This window comes from Homalodisca vitripennis, chromosome 5 (assembly GCF_021130785.1).
Source record: "Homalodisca vitripennis isolate AUS2020 chromosome 5, UT_GWSS_2.1, whole genome shotgun sequence".
Classification (NCBI taxonomy): domain Eukaryota; kingdom Metazoa; phylum Arthropoda; class Insecta; order Hemiptera; family Cicadellidae; genus Homalodisca; species Homalodisca vitripennis.
Genome location: NC_060211.1, coordinates 140,037,101 through 140,062,920, shown reverse-complemented (window position 1 = coordinate 140,062,920; position 25,820 = coordinate 140,037,101). Strand labels below are relative to the sequence as shown.

The 25,820-nt window shown below is 29.5% G+C and overlaps 1 protein-coding gene across 1 annotated transcript in view; it reads right to left on the bottom strand.

Annotated features, from left to right (window-relative positions):
• The window catches only part of LOC124362934 (perlucin-like), a 275,641-nt gene that overhangs the window by 73,573 nt on the left and 176,248 nt on the right, over positions 1-25,820 (bottom strand). The window lies entirely within an intron of this gene.

Sequence of the window (25,820 nt, the reverse complement as noted above, 5' to 3'; positions counted from 1 at the left end):
ATTCGTTTTACATCCATTGCCACCTTCCACATAAATAATATTATAAATATTTTTATATTTATAATATAGTAGTGCTTACTTAAAACTTTGCACGCATGGGACGTAGAGATAAAAAAAGGGATGCAATGGGAGTAGTATTTATTACATTCTAAACACTCCATAAATAACTATCACAGGAATAAACTCAAATCAATTGGTCTTTTTTAGATATAATATTTAAATAAAATTATCCTGAGAAAGAAAGACCTTGAAGTGGGAGTTGGAATAATCTTACCCATTGAAATAAACTGGAGTTTATTTCGTACATTCCCTAATATTTTATTAAATAGCTACCAGCCTTCAGAGTAATAATAAAACGTGTTGTAAAAAAAAAAAAAAAAAAAAAAAAAAAAAAAAAAAAAAGAGCTAAATTGTATTGATATCGGTTGATGGATAAATGTTATACAGTACACCGGGGATATGTTCCCCAAAACTAGGTCTACCGACCGCCCATAATGTGATATCATAAAATTAAATCGTATTAAATAATTTTAAACAAAAACCGATATCTTCGTCCGCAAAATTTGAAGTAGTTTTTTATTTATCATTCCTTAAACTGCAGCTTACTGAGCTATTTTCTTTTAGCATTGTAAACAAAAGCTTTGGTTTGTAATTCATTGACCTAGTGTTTCCGAAGCCTATTATTTGAGGTGTGGGCGAGGACCAATTTTTACTTTCTGTATGGGTGTTATCTCTATGATATCTAAGAGAAATGATACTAGGCATATAGACTTAAATGTAAATCAATAAACATTCTCGAAATGATAAATTTGTATTAAGGCAATTGAGTAGTGTGTCTTTTGAATAATGTGACACTGTAATACCTGTTATCTACTTAATCCACAACGTATACATAAATCTCAACCATTTTACCTAAAAGTTTGAAATTAACTTCCTCGAGAGGCAGCATCACTCTTTATGTTGAAACAGTTAATCTTTTTATGCCGAGTGCCTTTTATCAGTTCTTTTCCATATAATTACGTGTTTCACCGTATGACATCTGAAGAATATTAATATTAAATAAACTATATTTCTCATTACGCTTCTTAATCTCAAAACTAAAACTTAACTGAAACACAAAAAAATAGCCAAAACCATAAATGTAAACAGATAAAGAAATTAATAAGTATAATATTTTTAAAATGATTACCATATGTTCAAAACGTGGGTGTATAGATGTGATGAGTGTTTCAGGTAGATTTAAATTCACTATCGAAGATTCAATCCATGCATGGAAAATTTAGATTTTTTTACAATTTAACATGATTCGTTATAAATAAAATTTCTTATTTTTAATGTATTTGAATTCTTCTTTATTGATGGTAGTCTGCTATACTAAATATACATTTTCAAAAGATTCTTCTAGTGTATTTTACTATGAATGACTAATGGTTTTGGTTTAGTCGTTATGCTTAAAATCATAACGAGCGACCTGTTAATGCTTAAACTTAAATTATTATTTGTACAACCAATGTAGTTTGTCTTTAAGGCATTAGGCCTATATATATATATATATCTATATATATATATATATATATATATAGAATATATATATATATAAATCTTCAATAAGAATAAGAAAAGAATAGAAGAAAAGAACATAAAAATTCTCTATATTTCGTCTTAAGACATTTTCAAGAGATATACAGTAGATAAATAAGCAAATATAACAATCAAAAAAATAATAAACAAAAGAAACATCATATGTTACATAAAACTAATTTTGAATTTACGTACAAAGAGTAAATAATTTTTGGCTTATTACAAGGAAATATAAAGTTATAAATTAAAATTGTAGTTAAATGTGTCAATGTTAAAAATTAAAGAAATTGTAACGTGTAATTTATACATAACTGCTATCCGTATCTCAAATTTAGAACCATCCGGATGTTTAGTTTGTAGCACCCTCTGATTAGCTATTTCTAAATAATTTATTTTAAGTTTATGGGGGTTCTGAATTTTGTTAATTCATTTTAGAGAAAAGCATTCATCGAATTTTTTGTTATGCTCCATTGCGGTGGGCCGAAATAGGATTTGATTTAATTTCAAGATTTGTATCGCTGGCGATTTTTGTTCATTTCTAATGTGCGCAATGGAGTTATGGTCTGACCCAATGTAGTCCTTCGGACAAGTCGTTTACATGACAATTGGTAATTAACATTGCTGGGATTCACAAGTCATTTTACCAATTTAATCGGATAATTTCCTTTTCGTTGTGCAGCTACAGAAATGTTTTGAATCTTATTATTAAATTAAACATTTTTTGGCAGCGAGGCTTAAAACAGGGTTCACAGCCAAAAGGTTTGTTTAAATTTCGAGTTAGTTCAACAGATATATATATATATTTGCACGTCACTTAGTTACTACCACAAGAATCGAATAGAATTGTTAGTGGCTTATGTTCGGTTACATGTATGTGTTTTAGATGCAACTGACTGCTAAGTTAAAAATAATTATGAAGAATATTATTACACAATATTATTTTGAAACATTCACATTTTTCATACAAAAATTAGAAATCATTTCGGCTTTTATTTTAGAGCTAGGAAGAGTTTATGTAAGAAACGAGTAATTTATAAGCCGTAATAGAAACAAGGTTTGAAGAATCAGTATAGAAAACTTTTAGCTTTCCCAACAAGATGTTTATACCAAGATAGTTATGATTCTCCAATCCTAAACTATTTTTTTAAACAGTCAGATCCTATAATCAGATTGGTAAAGGTATTTCTTTAAACGAAACAAATGAGAGCGTTCTCCAGCACAATTTCATCTCGTAGTACACTTCAGGAAATATTAAAAGAGACATAATAAAATAACAAGGACGTTAGAAAACTGTACAAGAGTCGGAAGGCATTCAAGAAAGTTTTTTCATTTTGGGTTTTATTATTCTAAAGCTTAAAGTAAAAAATTGTTGAAATAAAAAAAAACTCTTTAGTTCTATTATTTTTAAATTTAAAATATTAATTTAAATAAAATATTACTCTATTTACAATAAAATCCACTAAGTTAGAGTGACTTCACTTTGTTCTTGATATTTGAATATACAAAGATCCATCAGGTCAGTCCGAATGATAAATATACTATAAATCAACAAATCAATTACCTTTCTTTAGACTCATTTTGGGCGGAAAATCTTGTTAAATAGGTGAGTGATAGTTTTGAGGCCATAAATTCGTTGTCAACCCCCTTGTGTGGGGTGGGGGGGGGGGGGGGGGGGGGGGGGGGATGGTCTAGATTTAGCGTGTGTACATCTTCCACAAATATAAGAAGTCAAAACTTACTGTGCAAATGAAACAAAACAGGTCCCAACACATTTCCTTGAGGTTTATAAATATGTAAACGGCCTTATAAATATTCAGCACAATGTTGAGAACGGGGTGATTTATAACAGTTTCACCTCAATGGCTCCTAGTTCGTTGGCACGTCCGATTTGCCAGATGTTTATTGTAATTAATTTTAAATGCCAAGACTAGTTTTAATTAATATAATTCTGTTTCCCACTGTGACCATATATAATAAAAAGCAGTTTAATAAAGTTTTTAGCAATTGCTAAGGTAGAATAACCAAGGGACTTAAGATAAAATTGGAACAAAAATAAGAGAAAACAACATTTAAATTGTACTCAAGTCAGGCCCAACTTTAAAAAACTGTTGAAGTCAGGCGAAAGAAACAAATCTACAGTGCACTCCTAAGTTATCGTTATCCCACGAGATTGTGAATCTGTCTACTAGTCAGGGAAAAAATGTTTAATATCTGCACGATTTAGTGATCACGTTCCATACGGAAAAAAGACATAACGAAACACAGTTTTGAAACATATTACGTAATATAATTATAAAACAAGTTATTTGGTACCAATGTTGATGCGGTGAACTGCCGAAGAACTAAAAGCCTGCGATTATTCATATTAGTGGCTATTTGTTATATTTCCAGTTAATACGAAAAGGTACAGCCATTCACGAAGAAGATCCACATATATCATGTCGTGACTAGTTTTTTATGCACTGTTAAAATATTGCAGTGATATAGACAAGCTTATTGGCAGCTTAATATTGATGAAGAATACTTCTTACTACAAAAACTATTATATATAAATATAAAACCCAACTGCAAAGCTATATACCCCTTTTCTTAGAATATTATACATTTATTTGTCGTAACTGTAACTTTTTTTTTTTTTTTTTTTTTTTTTGCTGAATCAACTGAAATAATTTAAATCAGCGGACTAGAAGGCAAATTGTAATAGTTGGTATAATTACACCAAGTAATGAAAATGAACTATTGTTTTTATAGCTGAATTTATAGCTTTATTTTAGAAAATATTTTCCCGTTTTATAAGGTACTAGTAATTACTTGCGGTTTTCCGCCCGAGTTGCTCTTGAATAATAGGTAAGCCGTGGGTATATCCGTACGTAAAAACACTCCTGAAAATGATTGATTGCTATTGGAACATACTCCAATTCCTTATCAATTTCAGAATAGTTAATATTTAAGTATATAAAGCAATTTCTTGGAGTCCTGAAACCGGATAGATAAACAGTGTTTATATGTTCCTATGAGATACACAAATTTCTTTGTAACATTCCATAATATTTAAATAAATAGTTCCTTACATTTTAATGAAACTTTAATATTTCAATCCAGAGTGAAAGAAACCATCGCTATATAATATGATGAAGTTATGTTTTATATGATCTTTCATAATATCGTTTCGTGTCATCCAAATTTTAATCTTTAATCTAAAAACACACATATAGTCTTCTAATAGGCATCATGAACATTTCATCTCCTTAGAAGTATACTGGGCTATCATAGCTCATAGTCAGATGATCAAGCAATCAAACAAAGCTCATAGAATCGTGTATTGTTTATTAGTGACGAGTGCATTCAACCACCTTTACTGTGATGTGTACTTCACACCTTGTAGTGGATTTAGCCCACTCTTTTCATAACAGTCTAGTCTAACAAGAGAATATTCGTCTATTGATTAATGTTAATTCGTAAACTCCAATTGAAATCCATATACTAAATTTAAACATCACGATTTTCCTGTTACTGTTTAATTTAGATATATCTATATTCTAAGAGACACTTAGGAGGTTCAGATAGTCTGAAGAAGTTAATTACGACAAGTTTTAACTGAATATGTCTATAGAATATTCAGTTTTATATTGAGTACAGCGTATGAGAGTTTAATAATTGTTTATTTTAATAATACTGAGTTTTTTTTTATTATTAAAACACATTAAACTTGCAGAATTATCTACCAGATCTGTTTTCCAATACTGGTTGTATCTGATTGTTAAATTCTTTATGTTTAATTATTCTTATCCGTTTTATAAAATTCTGTAAGACAGCGTGTTACACACTGTTTCGCTAATTATTATTAATGAGGCTAAGCTCAATGGAACATGATGGCGGTTACTTAAGGACGATTAAGTATCTATCTATACATACTAAAAGCATGTATAGATAGATTTGAAAGTTTTGATGTACACTTAACATATTAATTTACTATCATTTAAAGCCCAGTAAAAGATTCAATATCGATCTCACCTCAAATCTTTCAAGTGAACGCTGAATAACGAATGGGTTCCCTTTTACCATTCAAACCTTCATTAGTCACGTCCTCAGTGAGGAGAGGCGAATCTGTGATAAATAACAGCTTCCGGTGTTTGGTGAATTTCTTCATATCTGAATATCAATTGTGATGTTCATATTTAGTTATAAGGTATTTATAAAAAGGCACGTAACGAAGCACACAAAGCTAATCTAACTAGTCTTGTTTTAATTAATTTTTGACAAAAGGCTTGAAATAGATTGATATGAATCTCGTGAACTGAGATACATTATATTATCACACAACACACACAAATATCTACCATTACAATTCATCCATGGTAAGTTTACTGATATACAAATACTGTATGTAATATACTTAAACTTATGTACTGTATAGTTATTATTGAAAAATTAATTACTTTTCATGGATAAATAATTACCATACTGGCAATTGGTGGGGGGGGGGGGGGGTGGGGGGTCAGAATGCACGAAACATCCATTGCGACTGCTCTGTTTATACGTTTTTGGGCAACTTCATCGGGTGCAGCAATTCATTAGCGATGTTTTCATTCAATGAAATATCTAGTTTTCTCTCTTTAACCAGTTACAAATCTAGCATATAATTTATTAGTAGTAAATTTTACTTTTAATTTTAGTAATTTGTTCATTTTTGAATGGGATTACAGTAGTACTTTATATTTATAAATAACTTAGTTTTATAGTATGTTATAAAACCCAAACACTAATATTCTTCCCTTTTTAAGTTAATATTTAAACTCTATCTAATTTCAAATTGTTTTTAGTGGAAATTTTCACTCCAAATGTTCATCCTAATCAGATAAAGAAGATATGAATTCTTATCATTTGAGGCAATTTACGGTGACTTTGAACATTCGTCAGAATTTAACGTTGAATATTAATTAATTACTCAAGATTTTTTATTGTATTGTTTATAACAAAACAGGATTATGTTTGTATAGTTTAGGGTAGGACAGAATTATCTTACAGCCTGATGAAATTTTAATGTTAAAATTGTCTAGAAACCAGTCTACAAATAGTGACATAATTGATATAAACCTACCCTTAAAGCGGTTTTTGCTAGTTCATATTGCACATATTATCCATTAAAAGCTTATTAATCTGATTATTTATCTGAATAGCTTATCTGTACACAAACATGCTTTACATTTAATCGAAATATGTTAGGTAAATATTTTATCAGTTTATTTAATGTATATCTAGATCAAAACGTATTTTGACTTTGATATACTTATTATTTTTTCATTACAGTATTATTCATTTTATGGGGCTAAACATTGTTTTTTTTTTTAATTTTATTGCGTATAATATTGACGATAGTGTGATATGTATTACGTACGTTGATATAATAGTTTTTCCGTAACAAGCTATATCCTATAAATGACCACAAAGCTAGACATTATCCACCTTGCTTAAATTTTCAACGCTAACTAAATCTTTTGGGATTTCTTCCAAACGGTTCTAAAATAATTTCAAATGCTGCTGGAGTCTTAGCTATTCAATTACCATATGTTAACTTATTACAGAGGAACTTGGCTTGATAAAAGCTCTCGTTATCTGACTTCTGAGGCTTGAGTCACATACATTTTAATAAAAGCATAATAATTATAAAGCCGATAAAAAAATAAGAATATATTCTTAATATCCAATTCTTTGAGGAGTTTTGTACTACTTATAAACTGTAAGACTATAAAGTCATTTTATTTAGCAGACAATTACGAGCGAAGCAAGATTTTTATTAATAGATAATTGATAGTTTTTAAAATTATCCATAAATCTGTATAATTCGACAGCAACAAATTGACTAAAATATAATTCAATGTGTTATAAAAAAAACAAATCCTGTTAGCCAATTTGAGTGTTATAGTATGCGTCATTGACCTGTGATCGAAACCAATGAATATATTCCATTGTCGAGCCAAAGAAACAAACGTTATAAAACATTTGATTTAATCGAGTTTCCCTTTGATGTTTTAATCAGGTTGATAGATACACTGCCATCAATATTTTTTACTTTATTGTTATACAAAGCAAACTGAACACCATAATTTATTATATATAATTCCAAAATTACATTTTTACAACGATTAGATAATAGAAAATGTAATATAATCGTAAATTCTTTGTATTGTGAAAAGACAATGATTATAAAACTTTATAAATATTACTAGGGAATACTTTACCTAACCATTATCCATCCAATTCTTCACATATATTTATTTCGATTAACAAATGTAAGCACAAAATATGACTAAAATATTTTACTACGTAAGATAAATTTACACAAATTAAAAATATGTTTAAAAATTTGAGTTTGTGTTACTCTAGTAATAAAACCAATTACTGCATTAAAGAGCTTAACAGCTTAAAACTCGATCGAAACCTTTCAAAAAATCATTTTGAAAAACTTTTAAAAATTTACGAAAATGGATGAACATTAAATCTCTGCATTCACAAGTCAAAAAGATATACAAATAATTTGGCAAAAATTCAGAGACTGTAAATGTGTCATTATTTTTTATCAGGAACAAATATTTTAGATAGTACGCCACTACATCTTCAATATGAACAAATAATTTTGATCAACCTGTAAGTTCTATTTAACATTACTAAATTAGGAAATATTTCATTCACAGTTTGTTTAATGTTTACTTTCAAATTCAAAATTACTGGGAAGACGTGCATATTATTTACACGTGAAGAGGAGAAAAGAATAAGAGTCTTGTAATAAAACAGATCAGTAATGAAACACAGCTAAACTATAAATTTAACTCTTGAATACTCTTGAAGAGAGAGAACAAATAAATAACCAAGCTCAAAACGTATTATAGTCGTACATATAACATATATTCTTTTCCCACAAAACATTCTTATAATATCTTCTCCTATCGTGGGAAACGTATCAAATTACACTGCTGTAGAAAGAGCTATTGTATCTGAGAACCTCTTGAGGCACGCACCGGGGCTATTAGTGTAATCCCTTAACGGTGCATTAAGCATCAATTAGCATGGCCCCTCGTGCTATAAATGGTCTTCTATTAATAACACTGGTCAAAACCTAATATGGATTTTTTATATTACGTTTGCTAGTTATACCTAAGTATCCATTTTTTCTTAAAGAAGCTGGAAAAATTTCCGCCTGTCTGTATGACGTTGTGTCTTCACGATACTTGAGAACGAGCTAATCTTTAGAATTAAAATTTTTCTGTGAATTTTAACACCCTTCATTATTAAACATATTAACCGCTTACAATTTTTGCATACCACTCAGTGAAGCGAATGGTGTGACGTACTCAGAAATAAGACATTGCTTTTGATCGTTGATATCAAAAACGTAATATTTAGTATAGTAATGTAACAGTCATTATTTTAGTCTTCATTCTTTGTTCTGTACTTGTTAAGTTTTTGACTGTTCGTTATTCAATGATATTTAGAGAGGTATAACGATATTCCACTTATATTTTAGTAAATTTAAGTTCGTTCACTCAAACCTGTATTATTTAACAATACAGAATCTTATTAAATACCACCTTGTAAAATAAATTGCATAAAATCCTCCCTACTTGTATTGGTTTAATTTGTTGTTATTTTACCTGTAAAAAATATAACATTGTTCTAATATAATTGTCCTTTTTTCATAATCCAAATAAATAATTTCTTCCTTTAAATATTACTAAATTATAGTTTCGTATTACTAAAATTATGAATCTTTAAAAAATTTTTATTTAAAATATACAAATGTATCTAGAGATTCATTATCATTGCTGTTCTAGAAAAACTATTTAAATTTTATTCTCTATAACTTTTTTAGTATTTCTCATGTTGAATAACTTTTTATAGTAAATTTTCCTACAGTATGTAACGTAAATTATATTGGCCTAAAGAAGTATAGATGTAATAATTGTCTCAAAATTTATTCAGTCCATTCATTAAGATGTCTTAATAATATTTTGCTAAAAGTTCTATTAATTATAATGTGAAAGCTTCTTACTCCTTCTGTTTTTCAATCGGTAGTAAATAAAGATCTATGTATAAAACAAATTTTATTGGTGTATCTGGAATAATGTCCGGGAATTGGGGGAGAAGGATTTGTATGTTTCAGTGGCCTATCAATCGACTCTAAGTGTCAATATACATTTACTTGTCACACTTTCATGCCTTCCTTTCTAAATTATCTTCTTTACCAAATACTTTCTATACAAAGATTCCTACAAACTTCTTTACAAATGCTTTTATCAAATTTTAAATAGTATAAGTTTTGCTGATTTATAATTTTTTGAAACGAAATTGATCTCAGTATTTCATTATAAGCGATATAAACAATAACAAATCAGATTAGATTTTTAAAAAATTAAATCTTTTTACACTGTGAGAAGCTCAATAAGTAGCATACTATGGAATTTAGGAATATTTTATTACCGGCGAAGAATAGTTTTTGTGGAAATTCAGATTATGGAACTTTTCCTTACTAGTAAAAAGTTTTATACTACACGCTTATATGTTCGTAACTTCTATTTTGGGCTATTAAAACAGGTAGTAGATTAAATGTGACAAATACTATTATTAAATACTCAAAATTATTATTTTGATTTTATTAATATAAACTGCTTCATATAAATAAGGGTATTGCCTAAAAAATCAGTCTGTAGTGTCATATGTACTCGTCACTAGTATATGTCATAACAATGAGGCTAATATTATTAAATATCAATAAGATTTAAATATCAGTAACAGATGTTATGTTAGTAGCTAAGTGTTAGTGAGTAAAATCTCTCTAAGGGTTTAAAATATTAATTTCTGTCTGTCTGTCTAGTTGCTCAAAGTCTCGAGAACTAACTGACCTATAGATTTATTGCATTTGGCTTATTTAAATATACCCTTTTAAAAATGAATTAAACTTCAGTAAGGCTTGTTTAAAGGTCTGCTACCTAAAATAATATTTTAATTCACATTAAATGGGAAAATGAAAGTGAAAATATAACTGCTTCTGCTTATTTAATTAACATAGATAATATTCAGAAATAATCCTACTGTTTGAGATTCTCTTTAATCATGATAAATGTAAAGGTTTTTACAGTTATTAACTATTTCACTATCGTGATTGATTTCATTTAACATAATGTTTTGTTTAATCAAAGAAAGATTATTTTACACATAGATTTTAAATAAAATTTGGCTCAAGACACATTATTTAAATTCGAATTGAATAAACGTTATCTGTGAACAATCCCTGCTCCCCAGTCGTTGGACATGGAAATATATTGGTTATACTCCAGGGCAGCTTATGCTGACATGTTTGTATTACACTATAAAATACTGGCTTCTTGTTCAAAACCCGTTAAAGGTTTTAACACAATATTCTATTGTGAAAATCTTTAGCAGTAAGACTTATATGATCTGTGATACTATTGCTTATAAACACTCTATTAATCGTGGCTTTATTATAAATAAAATAGAACAACCGATATCACAAATGTCCCCTTTATATTGAATTAACAATGACGCTTTTCATGTGCTTCGAAGTACTCACACTTGAACAGACAAGATAGATTCAATACTCCATTTATACGATTGAAATGCCTTCTTAACTCATTCATTTGTAAAATCAAATATTTCCTACAGAATAAAAACTCTTCCCAAATGGGATCAAATAATTTGTAATCGTTTGGCTTTTTTACTATACCAACTTACCTGTGAAATGAAGGTATAAGATTTTCTACTGAAATTGTGCGATTTCGTCACTAAAAGGTTTATTTTAATTTGCACTTTGATGTATTAAAAAAGCCTGAAAACTGTGTCTGGAGAATTGGTGTCTCCTTACTGTTTTAAGTATAAAATCTCTAAGAAAAAACATTTTTTAATAAATAATAATTATATAATAATGTAATTTATAAGCAAGAAAATTCTAATGCTGAAATATAAAATTTAAACCAAACAATTATTACACATACATTCCAGTTCCTAGAAGAGAGAAAACATTTCCGAAATTGGTCTGCACAGCAAATGTAGCACAGAACTGAAAGTGGGTTTCAGGTCCCCTGACAGATAACGACGGCAAATGTATGTGACAGATTCTGACCAATGATATTTGAACTTCAATTCTAAACTATTTTTAATAAATCCATTGGCCGCCTAAAATGGATTTGAACATGTTTACAATTACAAAGGCAAATGAGACTCAATGTTTTAAAACTGTTGTAGACATAAATACAATATAGAAAGTTAACAAGCAAAATAATACAACAAAAACTAGCTAATGGATTAAGGAAAAATCATGGTGAGAGGAATATGAAGTGCGTAGTTATATTTTCCTAAGACTTGTTACGTTAGTAATGATCAAGATGGTGTTTGTGTTAATTTCATATTCCATAACAATACAAAAGTGTACAACAACGATATGTAAGAATATTTACTCTGTGAGGCCTTTACATAACAAGGCCCCACAACAAGGGCGCTTTATATATATATATATATATATATATATATATATATATATATATATATATATATATATATATATATATATATATATTGTACAATAGAAGGAAAAGACTTCATATAAATCCTTTAATATTTTGACTATATTGCCGTTTTCAAAAAGGTACAAAAAGTATATATAATGTAAGAATTAAAAGTAAACATATGAATTTTGATAATCAGCTGAAATGTTCTATTCTGATTTATAGTGTAATTTATAAACTCCTTGTTATATTATACTAAAAAGGGCTTTATATTAAAATTAAAATTTAGATTAATAATATAAAAAGGCGTTCTAACAGCATAAAATTAAATTAAATATTAGCAATTTTGTAGTTGTACATTCATAAAAATTTATAAAATTAATAAATTTAAATATAGACAATACATTGTTTTAGATTTGCTAGATTAGTTTAGACTATTTTAACAGATCATTTCTTCTTTAATCCAAAAGGTAATTTTGACTTAGGAACTAATTGATATGCTTGTTCTAAATTTTCTAATTGAATTTTTGGTTTAACTGTATTGGTTTAACGACAAATCCCTTACCTCGTATTAGGATGAATAACCATCGGTCTTTATCCAACAGAAAATACGACAATTTGGTTTCGCAACATGCATTGGCTCATAACGAAATATTTAATAATTGTTACACATTAAAAGGGATTTGTAAAGTACCAGATGCTTCTTCAAAAATTCAATTAGAAAATTTAGACCAAGCAAATTTGGTTGCTGCAAACTCTTCTACAGCCAGTACAAATATTTTACAATCAAATTAGGACTATATAAAAACTTATAACTTCTTAAAAAAACCAAATTCAATAATTTATATGCAAATATGAAAAATATTTTAGGTGATAGAGCCTAATAAGTGTCATATTTGGGTTTATCATGCTAAAAACATAAGAATAAGATATTTTAAGGAAAAAAGATTTTCGATCGTTGGCCTGTGTAATAGGTGATAAGATCAGCAATCTATACCTGATATATTCTTCTTAACTGCGCATTTCATGAAGGGAGGCAGTGAATGAAACATCCTTACATACGGTAAAGTATGTCGATTGTTACGTTACTTTTAAAGAGCAATTAACATATTTAGAAATGGCACTTAAATCACAATAAAATATGTAATACGGATCTGAAGCCACGTCTTTCAAGGGAGTACTGAGTAATGAACGGATTCCCTTTTCCCATTCAATCTTTCTATAGTAAATCCCTCAGTGAGGAGAGCTGAATGAGTGATAAAGAGCAGCTACCAATGCCTTTTAAGTTTCTGTTTATATAACTTGTACTGTAACATGTTCTACATGTGATATTTTTATTGGAGGAATATTACATTATGTTTTACCTAATATGTTATTCTATAGTGTATAACAAATAGGATTAAGTGCTTCTTGAACGATTGTATTTGTGAAAGGAAACAAAGTATCTTCCATATTCTTTGTTTAAGTTTATTTCTAAATAATTTAATTGATATATTAATGTACTGTCAGGAGAATAAACAAAATCAGTTCTTTACGCATTATTTAAACTCTATTTATGCTACTCTGTTTATTTCGTACATATGCTATACTGCTAACTAACTTTTTCGGTATTGTTTTCAGAAATATCTTTGATGCAGCTTCTTAACAGTTATTGTTATTGTGGTGGTAGTCAGTAAGGCTAACGGAATTCGTATTAAATTAAAGTAGATTGATTGATTATTAGTTTCCGAAACATCAACCTTGCCTGGTTCAGTACTTATTACGCTCATAAGGCCTCCCTACTCCTATACCTTCAACGAGGTCCCAGAGGTTCTACCTAATGCTGGGTAGAAATATTAAAGAGTATATCAGCTGGCAGCAAAGTTTTAAACAGGGTTCTTCTCTAACCTCAAGGCTCTCCTAATAACATATAAAATATAATGCAGTTAGCAATCTCATTCAGCTAGTTACAGAGTCTAGCCCTAGGATCTTAAGTAATGAATCTTAATGTTTCAATTGTTTCTAGTATAAAGCGTGGCCACTAATAAGGAATACGACCAATAGCATAAAACCTTTAAAATGATATTAGCATTTGTGATTGATTGCCATTGCTATATTTTACAAAAATGGACAGTTCTAAGTATCGGAGATTGGATCGCTCCAATATCGTTATTTTGGATTTGTGTTCTCGGCTCCTGTGCAGTGACATCACTGGTGTTTATTCTCACCTCTCTGGATGTTATGACATTTATCTTGTATTACTTAAAGATTGTTATAAATATAAGTGGCAGTCAATAGCCAACGTTTTATTTTCATTGGCTTAGGGATTTTACCACCAAAAAAACAGAATGGATTTCAATCCTCGAAACGTAATGTAAAATATTTTGTCACATAAAACGTTATATGTTGGAAATCCTACTATCCTTTCCAATCGCTCATCGTAAACAATACTTAAACAAAAGTATGTCTTTGTTTCATTTTATCACCCATTTCTTGAACTAGATTATAGTGCCGTTATTAATTGTATCTCCACATTGTTGGCCAGAGATATAATGCTTCCAAAGAAATGTTTTACATCGAAAACATTTAATAATATCATGTTAGGTACTTGTTTGACCATTCAATTACTGCAATGAGTAACTCCATACTCAGGTTTAATAATTTTTCTTAAAAGCATATAGAAAACTGTGCAATTTGGTATCGAAAAACTTCAATTGTTAGATTTTTCCAAAATCCTAAACAGTGAATAAAATAATTTTGAAACATATAAATTTTTCATGTATTACCTATTAAACAGTAAAGGAAATTATATAATCAATACAATCTATATCCTTGCAAATTCATCAGTAAAATGTTTTCATGATTCCGTAATATGACATTTGAAAGTACTTGTATCTATACAAAATCAAAACAATGAAAAAATGGGTAGAAATAAGTTTTATAGTACGTCCCTTTTTTAAATGTATACGTTTAAAAACATATTAAGTTTTGGTTCACTTTTAATTCTTCATAGATACTGTTTTTATTACTCTAGCAATTTATCGTGGGTTACAGTCAGTGCACTATGTAAGCAGATTGTTGCCCAGACTCCAAATCTCCAGGTAAGTAGAAATCACAGTGCCAACTGTTGCATGTACATTAGGGGTTTATTAAAACAAACGCTATTAAGTAATATTATAGTTTTTAAACTAAGTTTTACCTCTTTGGTAACAGACAAATGAACCGAATCTTGCATTTACCTTACTTTTTTAATGCTGGATCACTGATAGTAACTACCGTTGTAAATTCTGCACTACCTGTTGAATTGAGTAAGACGTAACCGAATACTTAATCCTTTTACTTGCTTATAAATAAAATGATTTAAGAATCAACGACCTACAAGAATACCACATAGTTAGTCTATTGTTTTTTCATTCCCATTAAGTATTTAGTAATAATTTTTGCTATAAATATGCTAACAATAATTATATCTAAGATATAATAAGTTCCATAAATTTTTCGTGGGATGTTGACATATTTAGTTTAGCGTGTGGCAAGTTCAACGCCACTGTTTTTAGTTTTGAGTGTTTTTTCAATGTTTAGACATTTTATTATGTTTCTTGACACCCGAGGAAGATCATAGACTTTAATATTTAAAACGAAGTGTTCAAATTTTAACATATAAATAATTAGTAACTCACGTAGTACTTGTTGTAAATTGTACATTATAAATAGTAAATTTGAACATTTGCATGGATTTAATGTATTTTTATGTCATATATTAAACTAGCATAATGCATTGCTATAACATTTTTCTTCTTTTAAAACATGATTCTTATTATAATAGTGAAAGTTATAATTTTATAAATATATTAAAATATTTGTAGTCCTCCATTGATTTTAAACGTTTTTTTTTCGCTTCAAATAACCTACACTTGTCAAAAACGTGTATCATTTCAAAAATATTCTATTTATCTTCATAAACAATATACTTATCCTATATTTTTTCCAGTAAATTTAATTTATTAAAAAATTACGGTTTTATTTAAATAATAAACGTATAGTGGTTATTTTGTAATTCGCTGATTTATACTTCAAGCTTACATATTTTTTTAATCTATGTGTTTTAATGTGTGTGTGTGTGTGTGTGTGTGTGTGTGTGTGTGTGTGTGTGTGTGTGTGTGTGTGTGTGTGTGTGTGTGTGTGTGTGTGGTGAAAGGCAAATCGTAAATAGGCTGAGGATATTAGTGTTTGGACCAATAATAATTCATGTTCAATTTAATCGAGTAAATTTTGAGTCATCTATTACCATACAGCCATATTGGTTAAAGTATTACTAAAATAATACCATTTGCTATTGATCGTTGCTTATTGCATTTAACATTACATGTATTTACTTACATACTTAATAGATAGTGACATCGTAGCTATCAAATCTTTTGTACATGAAATTCATTTGTCAATAAAATTCCATACTTTTTTCTATTAGTATATCAAAGTTATTCATAAGAATGAGAAACTAATCTAATAAAAATTAAATATTAGAAATATAATATTAGAAATCTAATAGCAATATCGTTGTAGCACTTTCTGACTAAATTGGTTAAATACTGTAATTTATACAAATAAGTTATTGTGAATATAACAATAAAAGTATGGGCTGTGGTTAAAAAATAAATTACCTAGAGCAGTATTTGTGCATTTATATCAATAATAAACGAGTTTAACTGAAGTACACGAAAACAGCATTAAATAATGCGGTTTATTGGTGAGGCATAATTGTGAAACTGTTTATAACCATAGTTTTTAAAAACCATTTTAATTATAACTGATTTCCACATAACCAAATTAAATTAGACTCTTATTGCAGATATGACAACTCTTTATGTATTAACCAACGCTGAACTATTTATACGAATGTGTTTCACATCGAATTTATGGATAATAAAGGTTTGTTTACCTTGTATAGCAGTATTGAAATATATGGAACTCTATAATGAGAATTAAATTATGTATTATTAGTGGAACATTCCGTATTGTATGTATTGGGTAAGGTAGTAAGTTTGTTTTTACAATAGGAATTTCACGCTCAATAATAACAGATAACTGATCATATAGTGTTTGAAAGGTATTCATCCCATAAATCTTATAAAATGTATTGTTATCTTCATTTAAAACCAACTACTACATACGCTCTTTTAAACTGTGTATTTGAAATACGAAAACAGTGAATGAACAAGTTAAAGTATTTTGGTTGTTGTATTGCTATAAAAGATCAGTTAATAGATACAGAATACTATTTAACGCTCGGGAAAGGTTCAATACTGACATTAACTCACGTCTTTTTAGAGAGAGCTGAATAACGAATGGATTCCCTTTTACCATTCAATCCTTCAATAGTCACGTCCGCAGTGAGGAGAGCTGAATGCGTGATAAATAACAGCTTCCGGTGTTTGGTGAGTTTCTATATATCTGAGTTTCAATGTGTCTTTAACATGTGAAATATAAAAATTACATTTATGTTTTGAAATTTAATTTATATATGAAATTATATTTATGTAGGAAAATTTCATATATATGATAGTAAGTTATTGGATTGTACCGTATGACGATAACACATGCTGGGGGTGGTGACTTCTGAGGTCGTAGTAATAAATACTAGAATTGCAAAGTTTACTTATAAGTTCAGTTCAATTATAAGACTTACAAGCACCACTTTTAGATGTTAAATGAAATTTAATGTACTGCCACGTTGCTGCCATTTAGAATATAAGAACTAAAAAGGTATATCTTCTAGGTGGGCCTAAAAATATCCAATGTTCTATGGAATTATGCCTACGATGTTTTACTTTACAAAACAATAAGATTTTACTTCCCTTCGCAATGTGTAGACTCACAACCCGGGTGTCGGCGTCTTGGCACGAGACAATGGCGCTGTAGTCTAAGAAGGGTTATGTCTAGTCGGTGGTTACTAGACGATGAGTAGAAGTTAATAAACTGGTAGCCATGTACTCAAATAATACGTGCCCTGTGAGCCGTGAGACACGTGGGACACGTAAACTCGCGGACAAAGCGCGCGAGGTCTGCTCGGTCACATAGTTGGGCTGCTACCAAGGATTAGAAGAAAATATTCATACGCGTGCCAATTAGGTAGTTACTCCGCCCAATAATTTTAGTTCCGGAACATTGGATGTAAAATAATATTATATAATACTGGCTGACTAGGTTGCGAAATTTACATTATATGAAAATTTATTTAACTAATTTACGGTACAGGATGTGTAAGAATGACATTTATAATTTAAAAAATTATTTTATTTACATTTGTTGTATTATTTTCCAGACTTAATTACTAAATGTTTATTCTTCATAACTTTATTTACATGGTACATTTACATACAATCTTACAAATTCCATCTGACTTTCTTCAGTAACCTGTTTTATTTTGAATCACAGTTTCTTTACCTACCCTTTATGACCTATTTCTTCACTTTTTGTTTTGTTCCGTAAATCTATGTTATATCATCTAAACTCCGAAACTTATACTGTTGTTTAGTCACATGACAGTCTTTTCGTACACTAGATATTTTCGTCGGCAAGACAGTGCTTTGAACGACACCAAACTCTAGCACATGTAACACATTAGTAAGTTTAAATAATATTTCATCTCTCATTATTTCTTACAGTATGCCGAGCTTACTTTCACATTTCTAACCATAATTGTTCATTCTCTTCATCGAGATTCACCTTTTATATAGCTCTTTAAGCTCTTAATTACTCTTGAATAATTTTTTCAGTTACTTAGCTCTTTCAATGTTTCAATTAATCACTTCCTCGCTTACCATCTTTGTATATCGATTCCGACCTCATTGGTGTGCGATAAATTATAATTTGTTTCTTCCTCATTGCTTTTGCTACTCATTATTTTATTTCTTTAGCCCATAATTTCCACCAAATTCCTACAACACTTTTCACTTTCTGTCTCAAGTAATTAGTAGTCTTTTACATATACTACTTATTCTTATTACCTCTGATCCAATCCCGAATGCCATATCCAAACTCTTATTTATGCTACTTTTGGAATTCGCATTATTTGTATTAATTTTTACCTTTAAAATATGAAACCCCTTACAACTCTACTAATGTGGCTTACCCAATTAGTCTCGTACCACGAATCTCAACAGCTATATCTTTATCACAACCTCGATTCACATCACGCTTTTATATTCTTTGGCATTTTAAATATTATTTTGTTATTACTGGCAACAATACTTACAGAGATACATTTCATGGCTTAATAAAGGTTTTATTATCATGGTCTGTTTCTTTTACATTGATAGTGGGCCGGCATATTATCCATGTTTCTCAAGGAATTGTTCTATAATGTATCTTCAATATCGGTGCAATTCAGCTATTGCACTGTGGAGGCTATACCATGACGAGTTATTACATAATCAGATTAAAGAAAACTTTATGAATTAGGAAAAAAACCATATATAAAATGGTTTGTTTTAAATATTTTAAAAAGCGTTCTTTAATACGATCTTGTAAAACACACAGATTTCTGTTATATCTTCTCCCTCGAACAGATAGTTTAATTTGTTCAGCAGGGAACCTAGAAACATTACCTAGCATTTCAACTCATGAGCAGTATAAGCCAATTATTGTTGACTAGACTCTAAGTTGACCCATTAATTACAATTGTCAATCCCAGGAGTAGCATGTAAAGTAAAGTATTATTTAAATAAAAGCTATTAGCAAACATTTCACTTTGAATCTTTAACTCATTGTTACCTAATGATCCTAAAAGTAACAACGCTTGCTAATCTTACGTTTACCATGTTTTTCATGCTTTAGAATGCGTCGGGTGGAACACTAATGGTATTCCTTTAAATGCTAAACTAATTTTAGAATGCATTACAACTGAAATTGTCATTATTTTATTGGTTTCATTAATTTTTTTACATAAAGTGTAATAATTGTCAGCATGTATTTAATGTTTTAAGGAGAAGCAATGAACAAGAATGCAAGTCAGTAGTACACCAATCCGCGTATTCCGTAACGGGCTGCGTTGAATGTAGGCGTTTTGTAAAATGTCTAGTCTTTTAAAGTATAGTAAAATTGAGTTTTCGCTATCTGGAAAAATTGGAAAATTTTGTAACTATAAAACTTGAAACATACAAGGTTGGTAAACCTTAAAATTTTAGTCTTTACTTTACAGTTTCTTAACTAACAATTTTCATAGGGTTTCTAGAGAAATATCTTGTAAAAATGTTTACATATATTGCTTTATATTTCTAATTAGTTGCATGGAAGCTATTTTGAAACATAGATAATTAATTAGAAAGTGGTAAAAACAAATGATGATGTAAACGAATTCTAAATCCCTAACTTGTTTTGTATTACAACTATTATTAACTGAATATCTTACTCCTTTCTATTCAAGTTCTAAGCGGTCACAGACTTAAAACATCAAGATTGTTAAGATGTAAAATTAGTTTTTTATTAGTTAAACAGTTCATAGTTTAATGTTTTGGACGGCCCAGAGAATTATGTTCTTTCCTAAGGCTCATATACTTAGCATATCGCTAGCAATTATTACTTACGACAAGAATTATCTGAAACCCATAATTACCATAATAGGTCATAAGGAAGTTCGAACTTACCTCAGGAGTGACAGGTTTTTCGGGATGATTAGTGGTGTAGGCAGCTTCCCCATCTTGGAAAAAGGAGGAGGCTAGTTCTCTTCAACTTACTCCAGTTAAAGTAGGAAGGGGAAGGTACTTCTTTATGTTTAGGATACTAACAACCTTGACCCCTAAGTGATCTACACAAACTCCAATATGCAGTCTCCACAGATTAGTAAACCTATCTTTTCACTATGTTACCACAATATATTTATAATTGGGGTTAGTGATATGGCACTTCTATAAATCCATGGAGATGTTCGGATTAAAGTGGTACATTGATTTATTTTATGTACCTAATTTATACAAAATACGTATTTTGTACTCGGGTATTACATCGATGTTTCAAAGTACATAGTGAAACAGAGACAATATGTTACCCACGTCCTACAATGATCGGATTGAGTATATTATTTTGCTCTATAATGGCTTAATTTTCTATACGAGGTTCAATATGCTCATGATAATGACTCGTTCCGTAAATAAACACATTTTTAAAAATAAATATTACAAGAATTTAATCATAAATGTTTACTTAGTAATATTTGTAACAACTAGGTTCGATAGATGGAAGTGAATACAATGTAAATAAGTTCAATGCTAACAAGAAAAGTACTATTTATTCTGTGAATTGTATGATTAATGTATTAATTGACTTCATAAATGTTAAACTTTCTTATAAAACAAGATATTATAAAAATATTATATTTATTGAACACATAAATACTATATCCGACACGTTATTTGAAAGATTCCTTTGGGAGAGTTAATGATAAAATTAGGGAGAATGTGGGTCTTTGGATCTGGGTCAAAGATATGATCAAATCCTTTTGTTGCCGGACCAATTTTTGACACTAACGCCATTTTCGTATTATACCGGCTATTGTGTGTTTAAAAATAACGATGAACATACCTACAGAAGTTACCGAAATAAATATTGTAAAAGTTACATGAAACGTCATAGACCATACTAGCACGAACTCTAGCAAGTGTTTGTTATTTATTTGGAGTAACATCACAGCATATGATCTAAGGCAATAACAATATTTTAATAAACATGTTTTCTGTCTAGTAATCGTGCATAGTTTTTACATAGTTGATGACATCAAAATTTATATTTTTAGATTTCCTAAATTTATGACATCGCTGTAAACAAGTCAACATGTTTATTTTATTACATCATCTCTGATTAAGCATTGAACATTGTGCACTATAATATTTTCAATATAAACTTATATTTAATTCTTTACAATCCTATATCCCATGCCTCAAAATCAGTCTTTTCAACATTGGTATAATATTTTTGAAGGAAGTGGCCGATCTCCTTTTTAGCCTTATTCTGCTCATCCCGGTGGCAGGATCTAACCAATTAGCTTGTGTGATGGTCTTATAAAATAGAATAAAGGTTTGAGTTTTAAAGTACAAGGTCAGCAGTACTGATAAAAACTGAAATGGTCTGAAACATAATTTGAACCTACGTTATATTTTAACTCAAGCCCAAACCTTTCGACTTCGTACACTCCCCTGCAGCTCTCCCAACACTTGGTATGCCAACACTTATGCAAAATTGCTTCTATTGCTGAAAATGTTTTGCTAAAACCATATTATTTTTTTGAATGTATAAATTAAGAAATAATGACTCATATATTTAAATCGTATTTTTAATGTCACATAATGCAGTACACAGACTACCTATTGAAATTGAATTACTACAAAAAATTCGTTTGTTATACTAATAGCGGATACTGACTGTCTGATATACTAATTGTCAGAAGCAATATAATGAAGGAGTGAGGTCGGTAACAGAGGGATAAAACAACTGCGGTTTAACCACCCTTGTCACATGTGTGGTGGGAGGTCCTCTGTTCATGAATGATTAGTAGAGCAGAAGCCAATTGTAATATTGTCCTAGCCATTACACAGTTTGGTTAACAAACCTCGATTAACTAATTCATAATTAACATCATACTACTGAACATTATAATAATATGCGTAAAATATTCAGCCGATTGTACTGAATATTTACATGGATATTCTTAAAACCCCTAGTTTGAATATTGGCTATTCTAATCCCGAAAATCCCTACGGGGTATCCCCAATCGGCAAGTCGTGTAAAGTCTAATCCTGGTTAATAAATTTTCGAAATATTAATTTAAATAACTTGTTTTAAAGATTTTAAATCTATTATTAATAGTGTGAAAGCATAAAGTATTTTTGCAACCTTTTCTACAACTGCTGTTAAGCACAAAGTAAGTTTATTAATATCCAGATAAGAACATTAAAATTGTTAGTAAAGATATAGTTTACGCTATAAATGCCTAGCAAATATAATTAATTAGGTGTAAAAGATTTTTTATTAACTAAGTTAATACAAATTTTAACACTTTAACAAAACAATCCAAGCTGTCTTTTAACAGAAGCAAGTTTCTCAGAACTGTGTATGTATAGGTATTTCCTATATTTGGAAGCAAGGCCTAATCGACTATGGAAGAAAAAAATAGTAAGAATTAAAATAGCCGTAAATACACTCTTTTTGACGTAAATTCTTGTTTGTGACAATAAGTCACACTGAACATTGGTGTCAAAAATATAATTCACTCAAACCATACGTAATCATATACGTGCAAAAATATGTAATTGCTCACGAATCCACATATAACAGCTAGTATTTAGTAAATTATGATGTTTTAAGTGTAAAGTTAACGAAAGCATTGTTTGGTAATAATAGCTTATTATATATTTGTGCAACGGGAAGACTACTATTATCAAATTCTTGTATTTCCAGTGACTCCATTTTACTGTCTACAAATACTACTCTTCATTTAATACCAAGATTTTAATTTTGTATATCTGACAATCAATGATATAATATTTATTTTGCTTTAGAAAAAGATGTGTTTTCAGTTAAAACATTTAGGGTTATGTAAGACTACTACAAGCAAATGTTAATATTAATTTTGAAATGTATTTTTTTAAATTGTTCATTAATTTTAGATTCACACCTTAGTAGTCTATAAGTATATAGAAATTAAGAGTTTGTTAAATGTGGAGTATTATTTGATAGCAAATTTTAAACTGAAAAAAAGAATATAATCCGTAGAAAAATTTCTAAGTACGATCTCAACAATTTCACATAAACTGACGTTCTTGAATGTAGCTCTAATCATTCTAATAAAAAACTTTCATTAAAATTAAAGTTATTTAACTAAAATAATCGTCATTTTAATCGCCCTTGTCTGCAACTTAACTATATCTAACTATATTTTATATGAATTACTGTTTGTAAAGTAAAATAAGAAATATTTTATTTTTATTCTATATCCAATATTGTACAAATCGTTAATTGTTGAAAGAAAGGATGTTAAAAAAATAAATAAGAGAGGAATTAGCATACACTCAGCCAATACCACATTTAACACTGATAAATATAACAATTACTGGTGTATACACAATTATACCTCTAAAACATTCTACATGGGTAGCAGTAAGGTATTTGGTGTCAGGTGGTGACTCGATCATTGTGGCAAACAGCTGTTGACAGACAATCAGCTGATAAATGGTTCCATAAATAACTGATAATAGCCTACTCGTCCAATGATTCAACCCTTGGCTTTCTTATACTCCTATACTTCTTTTGTGATATGCTATGGTTAGATGATTTTACATTGACCTTGGTATATCTATATACTGCTTTAAATATATTAAAGATTTTCGTAAATTATCATGGGTATGTTTCAGTATTATAAGTAATCATATCCTTTATTTTTTTATCATTCAATAATGTTTAAATCAACGGTTTTTTTTCAATAAATAAACCGAGTTACTAGTTATTGATATAGTAGTAAATATATTGATAATTTATTATTACTCTTTAGAATTAATGGTTATGGACCCTTTCCAGTCAGTGTTTAGGTTTCAATTAATATTCAAAAGTATTGTATATAACCAAATATTAAAACAAAATACTACTCAAAATCTTACTTCTATACGTAAGTAGAAGATGCCAAACGATTGCCAAATTGAGGTTAGACATGATCATTCTAAAAAATGAATGTTTTTTAAGTTAATTCATTATTGATTCTGTTTACAAAAAATAAATAATTAATGTTCATTCTAACACCTTTTGTTTTATTGATACTAAAATATAAATATTAGAGGATTGGAAACCTTTTTCGACAGCCAAATAGGTTGGAATAATAGGTGTTGATTTCCTTTACATGCCCCAGCGTGCTGTGTATAGCATGATTGTTAGATAAAAGTGTAGGGGGGAAAAATAAAAAAAATCCAGTACAGTTATCTAAGTGTAATGATTATTTTAGTGCAAATAAAATAGTTTAAAACTAAAAATCTATAATAGCAAAACACTTATACGAAATTTCAATATGAATGTTAAGTTTTGCTCTGATTAAATTTCCTCCTAAATGCAGCGCCTGAAATCTGATGTTTTTACAGGTTTTTTCATTTCTGGAATCTGGAGATATGTGTGTCTGATGACGAAGAAACTTATAACTAACAACAACTTACAATCGTTTCCACATCACAGATACCTTTTTTTGTTTACTTCAGGTACTGAGAATATGCAATTCCTACAACTTCATTGTGAAACAAATTCGAGTACATATACAAATCTCAAATTCATTTATTAATATATTTTACAGGTCCCTAAATAATTTGATAGGAGCATTTTCAAGTGACCTTTTGCTGCTACAGGTAAAATAAATTTGAGAATACTATTTGTCATTAATACCTAAAGAAGCAAACGTTAATTGTTCTTAGAGGTTTTTATTTTATATACACTTGTTTTCAGCTTCAGGCTACCTTTAGTGTAATAATATATTCGTGAATATCAAACTGCGACAGCTGATATTTAATTCATATAAATACAAAATACTGAAACTCGTCGTTTCCCCGTTAATGTATGTAACTCAATCAGCTTGGGGGGGGGGGGGGTGGGGGGGGGGGGGGGTGGGGGGGGGGGGGGGTGGGGGGGGGGGGGGGTGGGGGGGGGGGGGGGTGGGGGGGGGGGGGGGTGGGGGTTGTTTTGTCACAGTAATCTCCCAAATAAACATCGTTT